Source organism: Pongo abelii, chromosome 17, assembly GCF_028885655.2.
Source record: "Pongo abelii isolate AG06213 chromosome 17, NHGRI_mPonAbe1-v2.0_pri, whole genome shotgun sequence".
Classification (NCBI taxonomy): Eukaryota; Metazoa; Chordata; class Mammalia; order Primates; family Hominidae; genus Pongo; species Pongo abelii.
The window spans coordinates 9,895,141-9,916,489 of NC_072002.2; positions in this window are offsets into that span (position 1 = coordinate 9,895,141).

Consider the following 21,349-nt stretch of genomic DNA (forward strand, 5'->3'; position numbering starts at 1 on the left):
TTGAGGCCTGTGGTGTATAACAAAATATCTTCATATAATAACTAGACAAAAGCATTCTGAGAAACTTCCTCGTGGTGGGTTCACTCATCTCACGTAGTTGAACCTTTCTTTTGATTGAGCAGCTTTGAAACACTCTTTTTGTAGAATCTGCAAGTGGACAGTTGGAGCGCTTTGAGGCCTATGGAGGGATAGGAAATATCTTCACATAAAAACCAGCCAGAAGCATTCTGATGAACTTCTTCATGATGTGTGCATTCGCCTCACAGAGTTGAACCTTTCTTTTTATTAAGCAGGTTTGAAACACTCTTTTTGTAGAATCTGCAAGTGACCATTTGGTGCACATTTAGGCCTATTGTGGAAATGGAACTATCTTCACATAATAACTAGACAGAAGCATTCTGACACACTTCTTTGTGATGAATGTATTCATCTCTCAGAGTTGAACCTTACATTTCATTGAGCAGTTTTGAAAGTCTACAAGTGGACTTTTGGTGCTCTTTGAGGCCTATGTTGGAAAAGAAAATACCTTCACACAAAAAATAGACAGAAGCATTTTGACAAACTTCTTTGGGATGTGTGCATTCATTGCACCGAGTTGAACCTTTCTTTTGATAGAGCATTTTGAAACACTCTTTTTGTAGAATCTGCAAGCAGACATTTGGAACGCTTTGAAGCCTATGGTGTAAAAGGAAATATCTTCACCTAAAAACCACACAGAAGCATTCTGACAAAGTTCTTTGTGATGTGTGCATTCATCTCACGGAGTTGAACCTTTCTTTTGATTGAGCACATTTGAAACACTATTTTTGTAGAATCTGAAAGTGGACATTTGGAGCGCATTATGGCCTATGGTGGAAAAGGAAGTATCTTCAAATAATAACTAGACAGAAGCATTCTGACACACTTCTTTGTTATGTGTGCATTCATCTCACAGAGTTGAACCTTACTTTTCATTGAGCTGTTTTGAAACACTCTATTTGTTGAATCTGCAACTGGTCATTTGGAGGGCTTTGAGGCCTATTGTGGAAAAGGAAATATCTTCACATAAAAACTAGACAGAAGCATTATGACAAACTCCTTTCTGATGTGTTCATTCAACTCACAGAGTTGAATCTTAGTTTTCATTGAGCAGTTTTGAAACCCTCTTTTTGTAGGATCTACAAGTGGACATTTGTAGTGCTTCAATACCTGCGTTGGAAAAGGAAATATATTTACATAAATACTAGACAGAAGCATTCCGACAAACTTTTTTGTGATGAGTGCATTCATCTCACAGAGCTGAACATTTCTGTTGATTGAGCAGCTTTGAAACACTCTTTTTGTAGAATCTGCAAGTGGACATTTGAAGTGCTTTGAGGTCTATGGTGGAAAGGGAAATATCTTCATATAAAAACTAGACGGAAGCATTCTGAAACACTTCATTGTGACGTGTGCATTCATCTCATAGAGTTGAACCTTTCTGTTGATTGAGCAGTCCAGAAACACTCTTTTTTTAGAATCTGCATGTGGACATTTGCAGAGCTTTGGAGCCTAAGGTGGAAAAGGAAAAATCTCCACGTAAAAACTAGACAGAAGGATTCTGACAAACTTCTTTGTGATGTGTGCTTTCATCTCACAGAGTTGAACCTTTCTTTTCATTGAGCAGTTTTGAAACACTCTTTTTATAAAATCTGCAATTAGACATTTGGAGCGCCTTGAGGCCTACGGTGGAAAAGGAAATATCTTCATATAATAAATAGGAAGAAGCATTCTGAGAAAATTCTTTGTGATGGGTGTATTCATCTCACAGAGTTTAACATTTCTTTTGATTGAGCAGCTTTGAATCACTCTTTTTGTAGAATCTTCAAGTGTACATTTGGAGCGCTTTGTGGCCTATGGTGGAAAAGCAAATATCTTCTCATAAAAACTAGACAGAAGCATTCTGAAAAACTTCTTTGTCATGTGTATATTCATCTCAGAGAGACGAACCTTGCTTTTCATTGAGCGGTTTTGAAAAACTCTTTCTGTAGAATCTACAAGTGGACATTTGGAGCGCTTTGAGGCCTATGCTGGAAAGGGAGATATCTTCATACAAAAACCAGACAGAAGCATTCTGACAAACATTTTGTGATGTCTGCATTCATCTCACAGTGTTGGACATTTCCTTTGATTGAGCAGTTTCGAAACACTCTTTTTGTAGAATCTGAAAGTGGACATTTGGAGCACTTTGAGGCCTGTGATGGAAAAGGAAACATCTACACATAAAAACTAGACAGAAGCATTCGGAGAAACTTCTTTGTGATGTGTGCTTTCATCTCACAGAGTTGAAACTTTCTTTTGATTGAGAAGCTTTGAAAGACTCTTTTTGTAGATTCTGGAAGTGGACATTTGGAGCGTTTTGAGGCCTATGATGGAAAAGGAAATATCTTCACATAAAAACTGGACAGATGCATTCTGACGAACTTCTTTGTGATGTGTGCATTCATCTCAGAGAGTTTAACATTTCTTTTCATTGAGCATCTTTGAAACACTCTTTTTTTGTAGAATCTGCAAGTGGACATAATGAGAGCTTGGCAGTCTCTTGTGAATAAGGAAATATCTTCACCTAAAAACTGGACAGAAGCATACTGACAAATTACTTTATGATGTGTGTATTCATCAAAGAGAGTTGAAAAGTACTTTCGATTGAGCAGTTTTGAAACACTCTTTTTGTAGAATCTGCAAGTGTACACTTGTAGCGCTTTGAGACCTATGGTGGAAAAAGAAATATCTTCACATAAAAGTGAGAGAGAAGCATTCTGAGAAACTCCTTTGTATTGTGCGCATTCATCCCACAGAGTTGAACGTTTCTTTTTATTGAGCAGTTTGGAAGCACTCTTTTTGTAGAATCGGCAACTGGACATTTGGAGCACTTTGAGGTCTTTGGTGGAAAAGGAAACATCTTCACATAAAAACAATACAGAAACATTCTGCAAAACTTCTTTGTGATGTGTGCATCTCACAGATTTGAAATATTTTTTTGATTGAGCAGCTTTGAAACACTCTTTTTGTAGAATCGGCAAGTGGACATTTGGAACGCTTTGAGGCCTATGGTGGAAAAGGAAATATCTTCACATAAAAACAATACAGAAACATTCTGACAGACTTATTTGTGAAGTGTGCATTCTTCTCAGAGAGTTGAACCTTACTTTCAATTGAGCAGTTTGGAAACACTCTTTTTGTAGAATCTGCAAGTGTACATTTGGAGTGCTTTGAGGCCTATGTTGAAAAGGAGATATCTTCACAAAAAAACTGGACAGAAAGATTTTGATAAACTTCTTTGTGATATGTGCATTCATTTAAAAGAGTTGAACCTTACTTTTGATTAGGCAGTTTTGAAACCCCTTTTTTGTACGATCTGCAAGTGGACATTTGGAGTGCTTTTAGGTCTATGGAGGAAAGGGAAATATCTTCAAATAAATACTAGACAGAAACATTACGACAAACTCCTTTGTGATGTGTGCATTTATCTCACAGAGTTGAACCTTTATTTTCACTCAGCAGTTTTGAAATACTCTTTTCGTAGAATCTGCAAGTGGCCATTTGGAGCGCTTTGAGGCCTGTGTTGGAAAAGGAAGTATCTTCACAAAAAAAGTGGACAGAACCATTCTGAGAATATACTTTGTGATGCGTGCATTCATCTCACAGAGACGAATGTTTCTTTTTATTCAGCAGTTTTGAAACACTCTTTTTGAAGAATCTGCAAGTGGACATTTTGAGTGCTTTGAGGCCTATGGTGGGAAAGGAAATACCTTCACAGAAAAACTAGACAGAAGGTTTCTGAGAAACTTCTTTGTGATGTCTGCATTCACCTTACAGAGTTGAAACTTTCTTTTGATTGAGCAATTTGGAAAGACTCTTTTTGTAGAATCTGCAAGGGTACATTTAGAAGAGGAACTATCTTCACATAAAAACTAGATAGGACTATTCTGAAGAATTTCTTTGTGATATGTTCATTCATCTAACAGAGTTGAACCTTATTTTTGATTGAGCACTTTTGAAACACCCTTTCTGTAGTATATGCTACTGGACAATTTGATTGCTTTGAGGAATATGGTGGAAAACAAAATATCTTCGCATACAAACTAGACGGAAGCCATCTGACTAATTTCTTTGTGATGTGTGCATTCAACACACAGATTTGAATCTCTATTTTGATTGAGTAGTTTTCACAATCTCTTTTTGTAGAATCTGCAAGGGGACATTTGGAGCGCTTTGAGGCCAATGGTGGAAAAGAAAATATCTTCACTTAAGAACTAGACAGAAGCATTCTGAGAAACAACTTTGTGATGTTTGCATTCATCTCACAGAACTGAACTTTTCTTTTGATTGAGCAGCTTTGAAATACTCATTTTGTAGAATCTGTAAGTGGACATTTGGAGCGTTTTGAGTCCTATGATGGAAAAGGAAATATCGTCACATAAAAAGTAGACAGATGCATTCTGACAAACTTCTTCTTGATTTTTGCATTGATCTCACAGAGTTGAAACTTTCTTTTCATTGAGCAGTTTTGAAACACTCTTTTTGTTGAATCTGAAAGTGGACATTTTGAGAGATTTGCAGCCTATTTTGGATAAGGAAATATCTTCACATGAAACCTAGACAGAAGCATTCTGACAAAGTACTTTATGATGTGTGTATTCATCTCACAGAGTGGAAACTTTCTTTCATTTGAGCACTTTTGAAACACTCTTTTTGTAGAATCTGTATTTGGACATTTGGAGCGCTTTGAGACCTGTGGTGGAAAAGGAAATATCTTCACATAACAGCGAGACAGAAGCATTCTGAGAAACTTCTTTCTGATGTTCAGTTTCATCTCACATAATTGAGGCTTTCTTTTGATTGAGAAGTTTGGAAACACTCTTTTTGTAGAATCAGCAAGTGGACATTTGGAACGTTTTGAGGCCAATGGTGGAAAAGGAAATATCTTCACATAAAAACTAGACAGAAGCATTCTTACAAACTCCTTTCCAATGTGTGCATTTATCTCACGATTTGAACCTTTCTATTGATGGAGCAGTTTGTAAACACTCTTTTTGTAGAATTTGCACGTGGACATTTGGAGTTATTTGAGGCCTGTGGTGGAAAAGGAAATATCTTCACATAAAAACTAGGCAGAAGTATTCTGACAAACCTCTTTGTGATATGTGCATTCGACTCACAGAGTTGGACCTTACTTTTGATTGAGCAGTTTTGAAACACCCTTTTGTACTCTCTGAATATGTACATTTCGATTACTTTCAGGTCTATGGTGTAAGAGGAAATATATTCAAATAAAAACTAGACAGAAGCATTCTGACAAATTTATTTGTGATGTGTGCTTTCATCTCTCCTAGTTGAAACTTTCTTTTGATTGGGCATTTTTGAAACACCATTTTTGTATTATCTGCAAGTGCACATTTGGAGTGCTTTTAGGCCTATGGTGCAAAAGGAAATATCTTCAAAGAAAAACTAGACAGAAGCATTCTGACAAACGTCTTTGTGATGTGTGCATTCATCTCACAGAGTTGAACATTTCTTTTGATTGGGTAATTTCAAAACTCACTTTTTGCAGAATCTGCAAGTGAACATTTGGAGTGCTTGGAGGCCTATCGTGGAAAAGGAAATATATTAATTTAAGAACTAGAGAGAAGCATTCTGAGAAACTTCTTTGTAATGCATGCATTCATCTCACAGTGTTGAATCTTTCCTTTGATTCAGAAATTTTGAAACACCCTTTTTGTACAATCTGCAAGTGGACATTTGGGGCACTTTCAGGCCAATGGTGGAAAGGAAATATCTTCACATAAAAACTGTACAGAAGCATTCTGACAAACTTCTTTCAGAAGTGTGCATCCATCACACAGAGTTGAACCTTGCTTTCGATTGAGCAGATTTGAAACAGGCTTTTTGTATAATCTCCAAGCGGACAGTTGGAGCACTTTGAGGTCTATGGTAGAAAATGAAATATCTTCACATAATAACTAGACAAAAGCAATCTGAGAAAGTTCTTTGATATGTGCATCCATCTCACAGAATGGAACTTTTCTTTTGGTTTAGCAGCTTTAAAACACTCTTTTTGTAGAATCTGCAATTGGACGTTTGGAGCGCTTTGAATCCTAAGGTGGAAAAGGAAATATCTTCACATAAAAGCTATACAGAAACATTCTGACAAACTTCTTTGTAATGTGTACATTCATCTCACAGAGATGAACCTTTCTTTTCATTAAGCAGTTTTGAAACACTCGTTTTGTAGAATCTGCAAGTGTACTTTTGGAGAGCTTTGAGGCCTATGGTGGAAAAGGAAATATCTTCACATATAAACTAGACAGAATCTTTCTGAGAAAATTATTGGTGATGTGTGCATTCGTCTCACAGAATTAAACATTTCTTTTGATTCAGCAATTTTAACACACTCTTTTTGTAAAATCTGCAATTGGACATTAGGAACACTTTGAAGAATATAGCGGAAAAGGAAATGTTTTCATATAAAAATGAGACAGAGGAATTCTGAGAAACTTCATTGTGATGGTTGCATTCAGCTCACCGAGTTGAAGCTTTTTTTTGACTGAGCCGTTTGGAAACACTCTTTTTGTAGAATCTGCAAGTGGACATTTGGAGCGCTTTGAAGCCCATGGTAGAAAAGGAAATATCTTCACATAAAAACTAGACAGAAGCATTCTGACAAACTTATTTGTGATATGTGCATTCATCTCACAGAGTTCAACCTTACTTTTGATTGAGCAGTTTTGAAACACCCTCTTTGAATTAGGTGTAAGTGGACATTTGGAGTGCTTTTTGGCCTATGGTGGAAAAGGAGATATCTTAACATAAAAACTAGACAGAATCAGTTTGAGAAAACTCTTCGTGTTGTGTGCATTCATCTCTCAGAGTTGAACCTTTCTTTTGGTTGAGCAGTTTGGAAATACTCTTTTTCCAGAATCTGCAAGTGGACATTTGGAGCGCTTTGAGTCCTATGTTGGAAAAGGAAATATCTTCACATAAAAACTAGACAGAAGCATTCTGACAAACTTCTTTTTTGATATGTTCATTCATCTCACAGAGTTCAACCTTACTTTTTATTGAGCAGTTTTGAAACACCCTTTTTGAACTAGCTCCAAGTGGACAGTTGGAGTGCTTTATGGCCTATGGTGGAAAAGGAGATATCTTTACATAAATACTAGACAGAATTAGTCTGTGAAAACTCTTGGTGATGTGCACATTCATCTCACAGAGTTGAAGCTTTCTTTTGTTTGAGTAGTTTGGAAACACCCTTTTTCCAGAATACACAAGTGGACATTTGTGGCGCTTTTTGTCCTATGGTGGAAAAGGAAATATCTTCACAGAAAACCTAGACAGAAGCATTCTGAGAAACTTATTTGTGATGTGTACGTTCTCCTCACAGAGTTGAACCTTCCTTTTTATTGAGCATTTTGGAAACACTCTTTCAGTAGAATCTGCAAGTGGACATTTGGAGCGTTTTGAGGCATACGGTGAAAAAAAATATCTTCACATAAAAACTAGACAGAAGCATTCTGACAAAATTCTTTGTGATATATGCATTCATCTCACAGAGTTCAACCTTACTTTTGATTGAACAGTTTTGAAACACCCTTTTTGTACTATCTGCAAGTGGACATTTGAAGTGTTTGAGGCCTATCTTGGAAAAGGAAATAACTTCCCAAAAAGTATACAGAAGCATTCTGACAAATTTCTTTGTGGTGTGTGCTTTCATCTCACAGGGTTGAACCTTTCATTTGATTGAACAGCTTTGAAACACTTTGTACAATCTGCATGTGGACATTTGGAGCATTTTGAAGCCTATGGTGGAAAAGGAATTATCTTCACATAAAAACTATACTGAAACATTATGAGAAACTTCTTTGTTATGTGTGCATTCATCTCACAGATTTGAAACTTTCTTTTCATTGAGCAGTTTTGAAACACTCTTTTTGTAGAATCTGCTAGTGACATTTCGAGCACTTTGAGGCCTAGTGTGGAAAAGGAAGTATGTTCATATAAAAACTAGACAGAGTCATTCTGACAAACTTCTTTTGGATGTGTGAATTCATCTCACAGAGTTGAAACTTACTTTCGATTGAGCAGTTTTGAAACACTTTTTTTTTAGAATCTACAAGTGGACATTTGGAGCACTTTGTGGGCTATGGTGTAAAAGGAACCATATTAACATATAAAGTAGACAGAATTTTTCTGACAAACTTCTTTGGGATTTGTGCATTCAACTGACAGTGATGGAACTTTCTTTTGATTGATCAATTTTGAAACACTCTTTTTGTAGAATCTACAAGAGAACATTTGGAGCGCTTTGAGGCCTATGGTGGACAAGGAAATATCTTCACTTAAGAGCTAGACAGAAGCAGTCTGAGAAAGTTCTTTGTGATGTGTGCATTCATCTCACAGAATTGAAACTTTCTTTTATTATTATTATTATACTTTAAGTTTTAGGGTACATGTGCACAATGTGCAGCCTAGTTACATATGTATACATGTGCCATGCTGGTGTGCTGCACCCATTAACTCGTCATTTAGCATTAGGTATATCTCCTAATGTTATCACTCCCCCCTCCCCCCACCCCACAACAGTCCCCAGAGTGTGATGTTCCCCTTCCTGTGTCCATGTGTTCTCATTGTTCAATTCCCATCTATGAGTGAAAACATGCAGTGTTTGGTTTTTTGTCCTTGCAATAGTTTACTGAGAATGATGATTTCCAGTTTAATCCATGTCCCTACAAAGGACATGGACTCATCATTTTTTATTGCTGCATAGTATTCCATGGTGTATATATGCCACATTTTCTTAATCCACTCAATCATTGTTGGACATTTGTGTTGGATTCAAGTCTTTGCTATTGTGAATAGTGCCGCAATAAACATATGTGTGCATGTGTCTTTATAGCAGCATGATTTATAATCCTTTGGGTATATACCCAGTAATGGGATGGCTGGGTCAAATGCTATTTCTAGTTCGAGATCCCTGAGGATTCGCCACACTGACTTCCAGAATGGTTGAACTAGTTTGGAGTCCCACCAACAGTGTAAAAGTGTTCCTACTTCTCCACATCCTCTCCAGCACCTGTTGTTTCCTGACTTTTTAATGATTGCCATTCTAACTGGTGTGAGATGGTATTTCATTATGGTTTTGATTTACATTTCTCTGATGGCCAGTGATGATGAACATTTTTTCACGTGTCTTTTGGCTGCATAAATGTCTTCTTTTGAGAAGAGTCGGTTCATATCCTTCATCCACTTTTTGATGGGGTTGTTTGTTTTTTTTTCTTGTAAATTTGTTGGTGTTCATTGTAGATTCTTGATATTAGCCCTTTGTCAGATGAGTAGGTTGCAAAAATTTTCTCCTATTTTTAGGTTGCCTGTTCACTCCGATGGTAATTTCTTTTGCTGTGCAGAAGCTCTTTAGTTTAATTAGATCCCATTTGTCAACTTTGGCTTTTGTTGCCATTGATTTTGGTGTTTTAGACATGAAGTCCTTGCCCATGCCTATGTCCTGAATGGTAATGCTTAGGATTTCTATGGATCAATTCAACAAGAAGAGCTAACTCTCCTAAATATATATGCACCCAATACAGAGCACCCAGATTCATAAAGTAAGTCCTAAGTGACCTGCAAAGAGACTTAGACTCCCACACAATAATAATGGGAGACTTTAACACCCCACTGTCAACATTAGACAGATCAACGACACAGAAAGTTAACAATGATACCCAGGAATTGTACTCAACTCTGCACCAAGTGAACCTAATAGACATCAACAGAACTCTCCACCTCAAATCAACAGAATATACATTTTTTTTCAGCACCACACCACACCTATTCCAAAACTGACCACATAGTTGGAAATAAAGCTCTCCTCTGCAAATGTAAAAGAACAGAATTTATAACAAACTGTCTCTCAGACCACAATGCAATCAAGCTAGAACTCAGGATTAAGAAACTCATTCAACAACGCTCAACTACATGGAAATTCAACAACATCCTCCTGAATGACTACTGGGTACATAACGAATTGAAGACAGAATTGAACTTTTCTTTTGATTGAGCTGTTTTGAAACACTCTTTTTGTGGAATCTGCAATTGGATATTTGGAGCACTTTGCGGACTGAGGTGGAAAAAGAAATATCTTCACATAAAACCTAGACAGAAGATATCTGACAAAGTTCTTTGTGATGTGTGCATTCATCTCACAGAGTTGAAACTTACTTGCAATTGAGCAATTTTGAAACAATCTTTTTGTAGAACCTGCAGGTGGACATCTGGAGGGCTTTGAAGCCTATGTTGGAAAATGAAATATCTTTACATAATTAATAGAAGCATTCTGAGAAACTTCTTTGTGATGTGCACATTCATCTCACAGAGTTGAAAATTTGTTTTGATTGAGCAGCTTTGAAACACTGTTTTGGTAGAATCTGCAAGGGGACATTAGGAGCGCTATGAGGCCTATTGTGGAAAACTAAATATCTTCACTTAAAAACTATACAGAAACATTCCGACAAACATTTTGTGATGTGTGCATTCATCTCACAGAGTTGAACCTTGCTTTTCACTAAGCAGTTTTGAAACACTCTTTTTATAGAATCTGCAATTGGAAAATTGGAGCGCTTTGAGGCCTAAGGTGGAAAAGGAAATATCTTCGCATAAGTACTACACGGAAGCCTTCTGAAAAACTTCTTTGTTATTTAAGCATTCATCTTACAGACTTGAACTTTTCTTTTGACTGTGCAGCTTTGAAACACTCTTTTTGTAATATTTGCAAGTGGACATTTGGATTGCTTTGAGGACTACGGTCGTAAAGGAAATATCTTCACATAAAAATGAGACAGAAGTATTGTGACAAACTTCTTTGTGATGTGTGCATTCATCTCATAGAGTTGAACCTTATTTTTCATTGAGCAGTTTGGAAAAACTGTTTTTGTAGTATCTGAAAGTGGACATTTGGAGCGCTTTGAGGCCTATGGTGGAAAATGAAATATCTTCATTTAAGAACTATTCAGAAGCATTCTGACAAATTTGCTTGTGATTTGTGCATTCATCTCACAGAGTTAAAGCTTAGTTACGATTGAGCAGTTTTGAAAAACTCTTTTTATAGAATCTGCAAGTGGATAATTGGAGAGCTTGAGGCCAATGCTGGAAAAGGAAATATCTTCACATAAAAACTAGACAGAAGCGTCTGTTCATGTCCTTCGCCCACTTTTTGATGGGGTTGTTTGTTTTTTTCTTGTAAATTTGTTGGAGTTCATTGTAGATTCTGGATATTAGCCCTTTGTCAGATGAGTAGGTTGCGAAAATTTTCTCCCATTTTGTAGGTTGCCTGTTCACTCTGATGGTAGTTTCTTTTGCTGTGCAGAAGCTCTTGAGTTTAATTAGATCCCATTTGTCAATTTTGGCTTTTGTTGCCATTGCTTTTGGTGTTTTAGACATGAAGTCCTTGCCCATGCCTATGTCCTGAATGGTAATGCCTAGGTTTTCTTCTAGGGTTTTTATGGTTTTAGGTCTAACATTTAAGTCTTTAATCCATCTTGAATTGATTTTTGTATAAGGTGTAAGGAAGGGATCCAGTTTCTGCTTTCTACATATGGCTAGCCAGTTTTCCCAGCACCATTTATTAAATAGGGAATCCTTTCCCCATTTCTTGTTTTTGTCAGGTTTGTCAAAGATCAGATACTTGTAGATATGTGGCATTATTTCTGACGGCTCTGTTCTGTTCCATTGATCTATATCTCTGTTTTGGTACCAGTACCATGCTGTTTTGGTTACTGTAGCCTTGTAGTATAGTTTGAAGTCAGGTAGTGTGATGCCTCCAGCTTTGTTCTTTTGGCTTAGGATTGACTTGGCGATGCGGGCTCTTTTTTGGTTCCATATGAACTTAAAGAAGACATTTATGCAGCCAAAAAACACATGAAAAAATGCTCACCATCACTGGCCATCAGAGAAATGCAAATCAAAACCACAATGAGATACCATCTCACACCAGTTAGAATGGCAATCATTAAAATGTCAGGAAACAACAGGTGCTGGAGAGGATGTGGAGAAATAGGAACACTTTTACACTGTTGGTGGGACTGTAAACTAGTTCAACCCTTGTGGAAGTCAGTGTGGCGATTCCTCAGGGATCTAGAACTAGAAATTCCATTTGACCCAGCCATCCCATTACTGGGTATATACCCAAAGGACTATAAATCATGCTGCTATAAAGACACATGCACACGTATGTTTATTGCGGCATTATTCACAATAGCAAAGACTTGGAACCAACCCAAATGTCCAACAATGATAGACTGGATTAAGAAAATGTGGCACATATACACCATGGAATACTATGCAGCCATAAAAAATGATGAGTTCACGTCCTTTGTAGGGACATGGATGAAATTGGAAATCATCATTCTCAGTAAACTATCGCAAGAACAAAAAACCAAACACCGCATATTCTCACTCATAGGTGGGAATTGAACAATGAGAACACATGGACACAGGAAGGGGAACATCACACTCTGGGGACTGTTGTGGGGTGGGGGTAGGGGGGAGGGATAGCATTGGGAGATATACCTAATGCTAGATGACGAGTTGGTGGGTGCAGCGAACCAGCATGGCACATGTATACATATGTAACTTACCTGCACATTGCGCACATGTACCATAAAACCTAAAGTATAATAATAATAATAATAATAAAAGAAAAAAAAAGGAAAAAAAAATAAAAAAAAAAAAAATAAAAAAGAAAAATAAAAAAAAAAAAAAAAAAAAAACTAGACAGAAGCAATCTGAAAAACTTCTTTGTGATATGTGCATATATCTCACAGAGTTGAACCTTACTTTTCATTGAGCAGTTTTGAAACACTCTTTTTGTAGAATCTTCAAGTGGACATTTGGAGCGCTTTGAGGATTATGGCGGAAAAGGAAATATCTACACATAAAACATAGACAGAAGCCTTCTGAAAAATTTCTTTGCGATGTGTGCATTCATCTTACAGAGTTGAACTTTTCTTTTCATTGAGCAGCTGTGAAACACTCCTTTTGTAGTATTTGCAAGTGGACATTGGGAGCATTTTGAGGACTACAGTGGTAAAGGAAATATCTTCACTTAAAACTAGATAGAAGCATTCTGACAAATTTGATTGTGATGTGTGCATTCGTCTCAAAGAGTTGAACCTTACTTTTCATTGAGCAGTTTGGAAAAACTCTTTTTATAGTATCTGCAGGTTGACATTGGGAGCGCTTTGAGGCCTATGGTGGAAAAGGAAACATCTTCACTTAAAAACTAGACAGAAGCATTCTGACAAACTTCTCTTTGATGTGTGCATTCATCTCACAGAGTTTAACCTTTCTTTTTATTGAGCAGTTTTGAAACACTCTATTTGTAGTATCTGCAATTGGAAATTTGGAGCCCTTTGAGACCTATGGTTCAAAAGGAAATATCTTCATATGAAAATGAGACAGAAGAATTCTGACAAACTTCTTTGTAATGGGTGAATTCATCTCACCGGTTTGAACCTGACTTTTGATTGAGCAGCTTTGAAACACTCCTTTTGTAGAATATGCAAGTGGATATTTGGAGTGCTTTGGGGCCTATAGTGAAAAGGCTTTATCTTCACATAAAAACTAGAGAGAAGCATTCTGAAAAACTTCTTTGTGATGTGTGCATTCATCTCACAGAGTTGAACCTTTCTTTTGATTGAGCAGTTTGGAAACACTATTTTTCTAGAATCTGCAAGTGGACATTTGTAGAGCTTTTAAGCTTATGGTCGAAAAGGAAATATCTTCACATAAAAACTTGACAGAAGCTGGAACTTCCAACACTATTTTGAATGGGAGTGGTGGGAGAAGTTATCCCAGCCTTGTGCCAGTTTTCAAAGGGACTGCTTCTGGTTTTTGCCCATTCAGTATGAAAATGGCTGTGGGTTTGTCATTGATAGCTCTTATTATTTTGAGATATGTCCCATCAATAAATAATTTATTGAGAGTTTTTAGCATGAAGGTTTTTTGAATTTTGTCTAAGGCCTTTTCTGCATCTATTGAGATTATCTTGTGGTTTTTGTTTTCGGTTCTGTTTATATGCTGGATTACATTTATTTATTTGCATACGTTGAAACAGCCTTGCATCCCAGGGATGAAGCCCTAATAAATGGTGCTGTGAAAACTGGCTACCCATATGTAGAAAGCTGAAACTGGATCCCTTCCTTACACCTTATACAAAATTAATTCAAGATGGATTAAAGACTTACATGTTAGACCTAAAACCATGAAAACCCTAGAAGAAAACCTGGGCAATACCATTCAGGACATAGGCATGGACAAGGACTTCATGTTTAAAACACCAAAAGCAATGGCAACAAAAGCCAAAATTGACAAATGGGATCTAATTAAACTAAAGATCTGCACAACAAAAGAAACTACCATCAGAGTGAACAGGGAACCTACAAAATGGGAGAAAGTTTTCACAACCTACTCATCTGACAAAGGGCTAATATCCAGAATCTACAATGAATACCAACAAATTTACAAGAAAAAAACAAACAACCCCATCAAAATGTGGGTGAAGGATATAAACAGACAATTCTCAAAGAAGACATTTATGCAGCCAACAGACACATGAAAAAATGCTCATCATCACTGGCCATCAGAGAAATGCAAATCAAAACCACAATGAGATACCATCTCACACCAGTTAGAATGGCATGGCAATCATTTAAAAGTCAGGAAACAACAGGTGCTGGAGAGGATATGAAGAAATAGGAACACTTTTACACTGTTGGTGGGACTGTAAACTAGTTCAGCCATTGTGGAAGTCAGTGTGGTGATTCCTCAGGGATCTCGAACTAGAAATAGCATTTGACCCAGCCATCCCATTACTGGGTATATACCGAAAAGACTGTAAATCATGCTGCTATAAAGACACATGCACACGTATGTTTATTGCAACACTATTCACAATAGCAGAGACTTGAAACCAACCCAAATATCCAACAACGAGAGACTGGATTAAGAAAATGTTGCACATATACACCATGGAATACTTCACAGCCATAAAAAATGATGAGTTCATGTCCTTTGCAGGGACATGGATGAAACTGGAAACCATCATACTCAGTAAACTATAGCAAGGACAAAAAGCTAAACACCACATGTTCCCACTCATAGATGGGAATTGAACAATGAGAACACATGGACAAAGGAAGGGGAACATCACACTACGGGGACTGCTGTCATGTGGGGGGAGGAGGAAGGGACAGCAATAGGAGATACACCTAATGTTAAATGACGAGTTAATGGGTGCAGCACACCAGCACGGCACATGGATACATATGTAACAAACCTGCACATTGTACATATGTACCCTAAAACTTAAAGTATAATAATAAAAAAAAGAAAAAAACTAGATAGAAAAATTCTGACCAACATATTAGTGATATGTGCATTCATCTCACAGAATTGAACCTTACTTTTGATTGAGAAGTTTTGAAACACCCTATTTGTACTATCCACAAATGGACATTTGGAGTGCTTTGACGCCAATGGTGGAAAAGGAAGTATCTTCACTTAAGAACCAGACAGAAGCATTCTGAGAAATTTGCTTGTGATTTGTGCATTCATCTCACAGATTTGAGCCTTACTTTCGATTGAGCAGCTTTGAAACCCTCTTTTCATAGAATTAGCAAGAGGACAATTGGAGCACTTGAGGCCTATGCTGGAAATATAAATATCTTCACGTGAAAACTGGACAAAAGCATTCTGACAAACTTCTTTGAGATGTGTGCATTCAACTCAAAGAGTTGAAACTAACATTTCGTTGAGCAGTTTGGAAACACTCTTTTTGTAGAATCTGCAATTGGACATTTGGAGCACTTTGAGGCCTATGGTGGAAAAGGAAATATATTCACATAAAAACTAGACAGAAGTATTCTGACAAACTGCTTTGTGATGTGTGCATTCATCTCACACAGTTGAACCTTACTTTTCCTTGAGCTGTTTTAAACACTCTTTTTGTAGAATCTGGAAGTGGACATTTGGAGTGCTTTAAGGCCTATGATGGAAAATGAAATATCTTCATATAAAAACAAGACAGAAGCATTCTGACAGACTACTTTGTGATGTGTGCATTTATCTCACAGAGTTCACAGTTTCCTTTGATTGAGCAGCTTTGAAACACTCTTTTTGTAGAATCTGCAAGTGGACATTTGGAGCGCTTTGAGGCCTATGGTGAAAAAGGAAATCTCTTCACATAAAAACTAGACAGAAGCATTCTCACAAAATTCTTGTGATATATGCATTCATCTCACAGATTTGAAACTTACTTTCCATAGAGCACTTTTGAAACACTCTTTTTGTAGAATCTGCAAGTGGACATTTGGAGCACTCTGAGGCCTGTGGTGGATAAAGAAATATCTTCATATAATAAGTAGACAGAAGAATTATGAGAAACTTTTCTGTGATGTGTGCATTTATCTCACAGAGTTGAACTTTACTTTTCATTGAACAGTTTTGAAACACTCTTTTTGTAGAATCTGAAAGTGGACAATTGGAGAGCTTTGGGGCTTAGGTTGAAAACGAAATATCTTCACATAAAAACTTGACAGAAACTTCTGACAAACTTCTTTGTGATTTGTGCATTCGTCTTACAGAGTTGAACCTTTCTTTCGATTGAGAAGTTTGAAACCCTCTTTTTGCAGAATCTGCAAGTGGACATTTGGAGCACTTTGAGACCTATGGTGAAAATGAAATATCTTAACAAAAAAAAATAGAGGCATTCTGACAAACTAGTTTGGAAACTCTGTTTTTGTAGAATCTGCCTGAAGAGATATGGAGTGCTTTGTGGCCTATGGTGGAAAAGAGATAACTTCACTTAGGAACAAGACAGAAGCATTCTGAAAAACTTCTTTGTGATGTGTTCATTCATCTCACAGACTAGAAACTTTCTTTTGATTGAGCACTTTAGAAACACTCTTTTTGAACAATCTGCATGTGGACATTCAGAGAAATTTGCGGCCTATGTTGGAAAAGGAAATATCTTCACATAAAAACTAGACAGAAGTATTCTGACACAATTCTCTATGAAATGTGCCTTCACCTCATAGAGTTCAACCTTACTTTTGACTGAACAGTTTTGAAACACTCTTTGTAGAATCTGCAAGTGGACGTTTGGAGCGTTTTGAGGCCTACTGTGGAAAAGGAAATATCTTCACATAAAAACTGGACAGAATCATTCGAGAAAATTCTCTGTGATGTGTCCTTTCATCTCAAGGAGTTGAAACTTTCCTTTGATTGAGCGGTTTTGAAGCACTCTTTTTGTAGAAACTGCAAGTGTACATTTGGAGCGTTTTGAGGCCTATGGTGGAAAAGGAAATATGTTCACATAAAAACTAGACAGAAGCTTTCTGAGAAAATTCTTTGTGGTGTCTGCATTCATCTCACAGAGTTGAAACTTTTCTTTCTGTAAGCAGTTTTGAAACACTCTTTTTGAAGAATCTGGAAGTGGACATTTGGAGCTCTTTGCGGCCTATTGTAGAAGCGGAAATATCTTCACATAAAAACTAGACAGAAGCATTCTGACAAACTTCTTTGTGATATGTTTATTCATCTCACAGAGTTGAAGCTTACTTTCCATTTAGCAGTTTTGAAACCCTCTTTTTGTAGAATGTGCAAGTGGACATTTGGAATGCTTTGAGGCCTAAGGTGGAAATCAAAATATCTTCACATAATAATTAAACAGAAGCATTCTGAGAAACTTCTCTGTGATGTGTGCTTTCATCTCACAGAGTTGAAACTTTCTTATATTAAGCAGCTTTGCAACACTCTTTTTGTAGACTCTGCAAGTGGACATTTGGAACGCTTAGAGGCCTGTGGTGGAAAAAGAAACATTTCCACATAAAAACTAGACAGAAGTTTTTTGAGAAACTTCTTTGTGATGTTTCCTTTCGTCTCACAGAGTTGAACCTTTCTTCTGATTGAGCAGTTTGGAAACACTCCTTTTGTAGTATCTGCATATGGACATTTGGAGCCCTTCGGGGTCAATGGTGGAAAACGAAATATCTTCATATAAAAACTAGTCAGAAGCATTCTGACAAACTTCTTTGTGATATATGCATTCATCTGACAGAGTTGAATCTTACTTCTGATTGAGAAGTTTTCAAACAACCTTTTAATACTATCTGCAAGTGGACATTTTGAAGGCTTTGTGGCCTATGGTGGAAAAGGAAATATCTTCACATAAAAACTAGACAGAAGAATTCTGACAAATTTCTTTGTGATATGTTCATTCGTCTCAGAGAGTTGACACTTATTTTGTTTGAGCAGTTTTGAAACACCCTTTTTGTACTATCTGAAAGTGGACATTAGGAGTGATTTGAGGCTTGTGGTAGTAAAAGAAATATCTTCAAATGAAAACTAGACAGAAGCATTCTTAGAAAACTCACTGTGATGTGTGCATTCATCTCAAAGAGTTGAAACTTTCTTTTGATTGAGCAGTTAGGAAAGTCTCTTTTTGTAGAAAGTGCAAGTGGACATTTGGAGAGCTTTGAGGTCTTTTGTGGAAAAGGAGATATCTTCACTTAAGAACTAGACAGAAGTATTCTCTTAAACTTCTTTGTGAGGTGTGCATTTGTCTCACAGGGTTGAACTTTTCTTTTGATTGAGCAGTTTTGAAACAAACTTTTTGTAGAATTTGCAACAGGACTTTTGGAGTGCTTTGTGGCCTATGGTGGAAAAGGAAGTATCTTCACATAATAACTAGACAGAAGGATTCTGGGAAACTTATTTGTGATGTGTGCATTCATTTCACAGGGTTGAAAATTTCTTCTGATTCAGCAGCTTTGAAACACACTTTTTGTAGAATCTGCAATTGGTTATTTGGAGTGCTTCGAGGCCTATGGTGGAAAAGGAAATATCTTCACATAAAAACTAGACAGAATCATTCTGAGAAAATTCTCTGTGATGTGTTCATTCATCTCACAGAGTTGAACATTTCTTTTGATTGAGCAGTTTTGAAACACTCTTTTTGTACAATCTGCAATGGGACATTTGGAGCACTTTGAGGCCTATGGTGGAAAAGGAAATATCTTCACAAAAAAACTAGACAGAAGCATTCTCAGAAACTTCTTTGTGATGTGTGCATTCATCTGAGAGAGTTGAACTTTTCTTTGATTGAGCAGGTTGGAAACACTCTTTTTGTAGAATCTGCAAGTAGAAAATTGGAGCTCTTTTGCGGCCTATGGTGGAAAAGGAAATATCTTCACATAATAACTAGACAGAAGGATTCTGGAAACTTCTTTGTTATGCGTGCATTTATCTCACAGAGTTGAACATTTCTTTTGATTGAGCAGCTTTGAAACACTCTTTTTGTAGAATCTGCAAGTGTACATTTAGAGCTCTTTGAGGCCTATAGTGGAAAAGGAAGTATCTTAACAGAAAAACTATACAGAAACATTCTGACAAACTGCTTTGTGATGTGTGCATTCATCTCACAGAGTTGAACATTTCTTTTCATTGAGGAGTTTTGAAGCACTCTTTTTGTAGAAACTGCAAGTGGACATTTGGAGTGCTTTGAGGTCTATTTTGGAAAACGAAATATCTTCACATAAAAATTAGATGGAAGCCTTCTGAGAAACTTCTTTGTGACGTGTGCATTCATCTCATAGAGTTGAATCTATTTTTGGTTGAGCAGTTTTGAAACACTCTTTTTGTAGTTTCTGCAAGTGGACATTTCAAGCGCTTTGGGTTCTATGGTGGAAAACGAAATGTCTTCAAAAATAACTATACAGAAACATTCTAAGAAACTCCTTAATGATGTGTGCATTCATCTCACAGAGATGAAACTTTGTTTTGATGTATCAGCTTGCAAATCCTCTTTTTGTAGAATCTGAAATTGGACATTTGGAGTGCTTTGTGGCCTATGGTGGAAAACGAAATACCTTCACATAAAAACTAGACAGATGCCTTCTCACAAACTTCTTTGTGGCACGTGCATTCATCTCACAGTGTTGAAAATTACTTTCCATTGAGTTAAACACACTTTTTGTAGTATATGCAAGTGAATATATGGAGGGCTTTCAGGCCTATTGTGTAAAACGAAATATCTTCACATAATAAATAGACAGAAGAATTCTGACAAACCTCTTTGTGATATGTGCATTCATCTCACAGAGTTGAATCTTACTTTTGAATGATCAGTTTTGAAGCACACTTTATTTACTATCTGCAAGTGTACATTGGAAGTGCCTTGATTCCTATGGTGGTAAAGGAAATATCTTCACATAAAAACTAGACAGAAGCATTCTTACAAATCCTTTTGTGATGTTTGCATTCATCTCACAGAGTTTCAGCTTTATTTTGATTGAGTAGCTTGGAAACTATTTTTGAACAATCTGGAAGTGGACTTTTGGAGCGCCTTGAGATTATGTTGGAAAAGGAAATATCTTCACTTAAGAACTAGACAGAAATATTCTGAGAAACTTCTCTCTGATGTGTGCATTCATCTCACAGAGTTGAACCTTACTTTTGATTGAGCAGTTTTGAAGCACCCTTTATTTACTATCTGCAAGAGTACATTGGGAGTGCTTTGATTCCTATGGTAGAAAAGTAAATCTCTTCACATAAAAAGTAGACAGAAGCATTCTTACAAACTCTTTTGTGACATGTGCATTCATCTCACAGAGTTTCAGCTTTGTTTCGATTGAGTAGTTATTTTGGAATCTCACTTTTTGTAGAATCTGGAAGTGGACATTTGGAGCGCTTTGAGGCCTATGGTGGAAAAAGAAATATCTTCACTTAGGAACTAGACAGAAATATTCTGAGAAATTTTTGTGATGTGTGCATTCATCTCACAGAGTTGAAACTTTGTTTTTATTGAGCTGTTTTGAGACACTCTTTTTGTAGAATCTGCAATTGGACATTTGGAGCGCTTTGTGGCCTATGGTGGAAAAAGAAATACCTTCACATAAAAACTAGACAGAAGCATTCTAACAAACTTCTTTGTGATGTATGCATTCATCACACAGAGTTGAACCTTACTTTCAATGCAGTAGTTTTGAAACAGTCTTTTTGTAGGATCTGCAAGTGTACATCTGGAGCGCTTTCAGGCCTATGGTGGAAAAGGAAATATCTTCACATAAAAACTAGACAGAATCATTCTGAGAAAATTATCTGTGATGTGTTCATTCATCTCACAGAGTTGAACCTTTCTTTTCATTGAGCAGTTTTGAAACCCTCTTTTTGTAGAATCTGCAAGTGGACATTTGGAGCGCTTTGTGGCCTATAGTGGAAAAGAAAATATCTTCACATAAAAACTAGACAGAATCACTCTGAGAAAAATCTTTGCTATTTG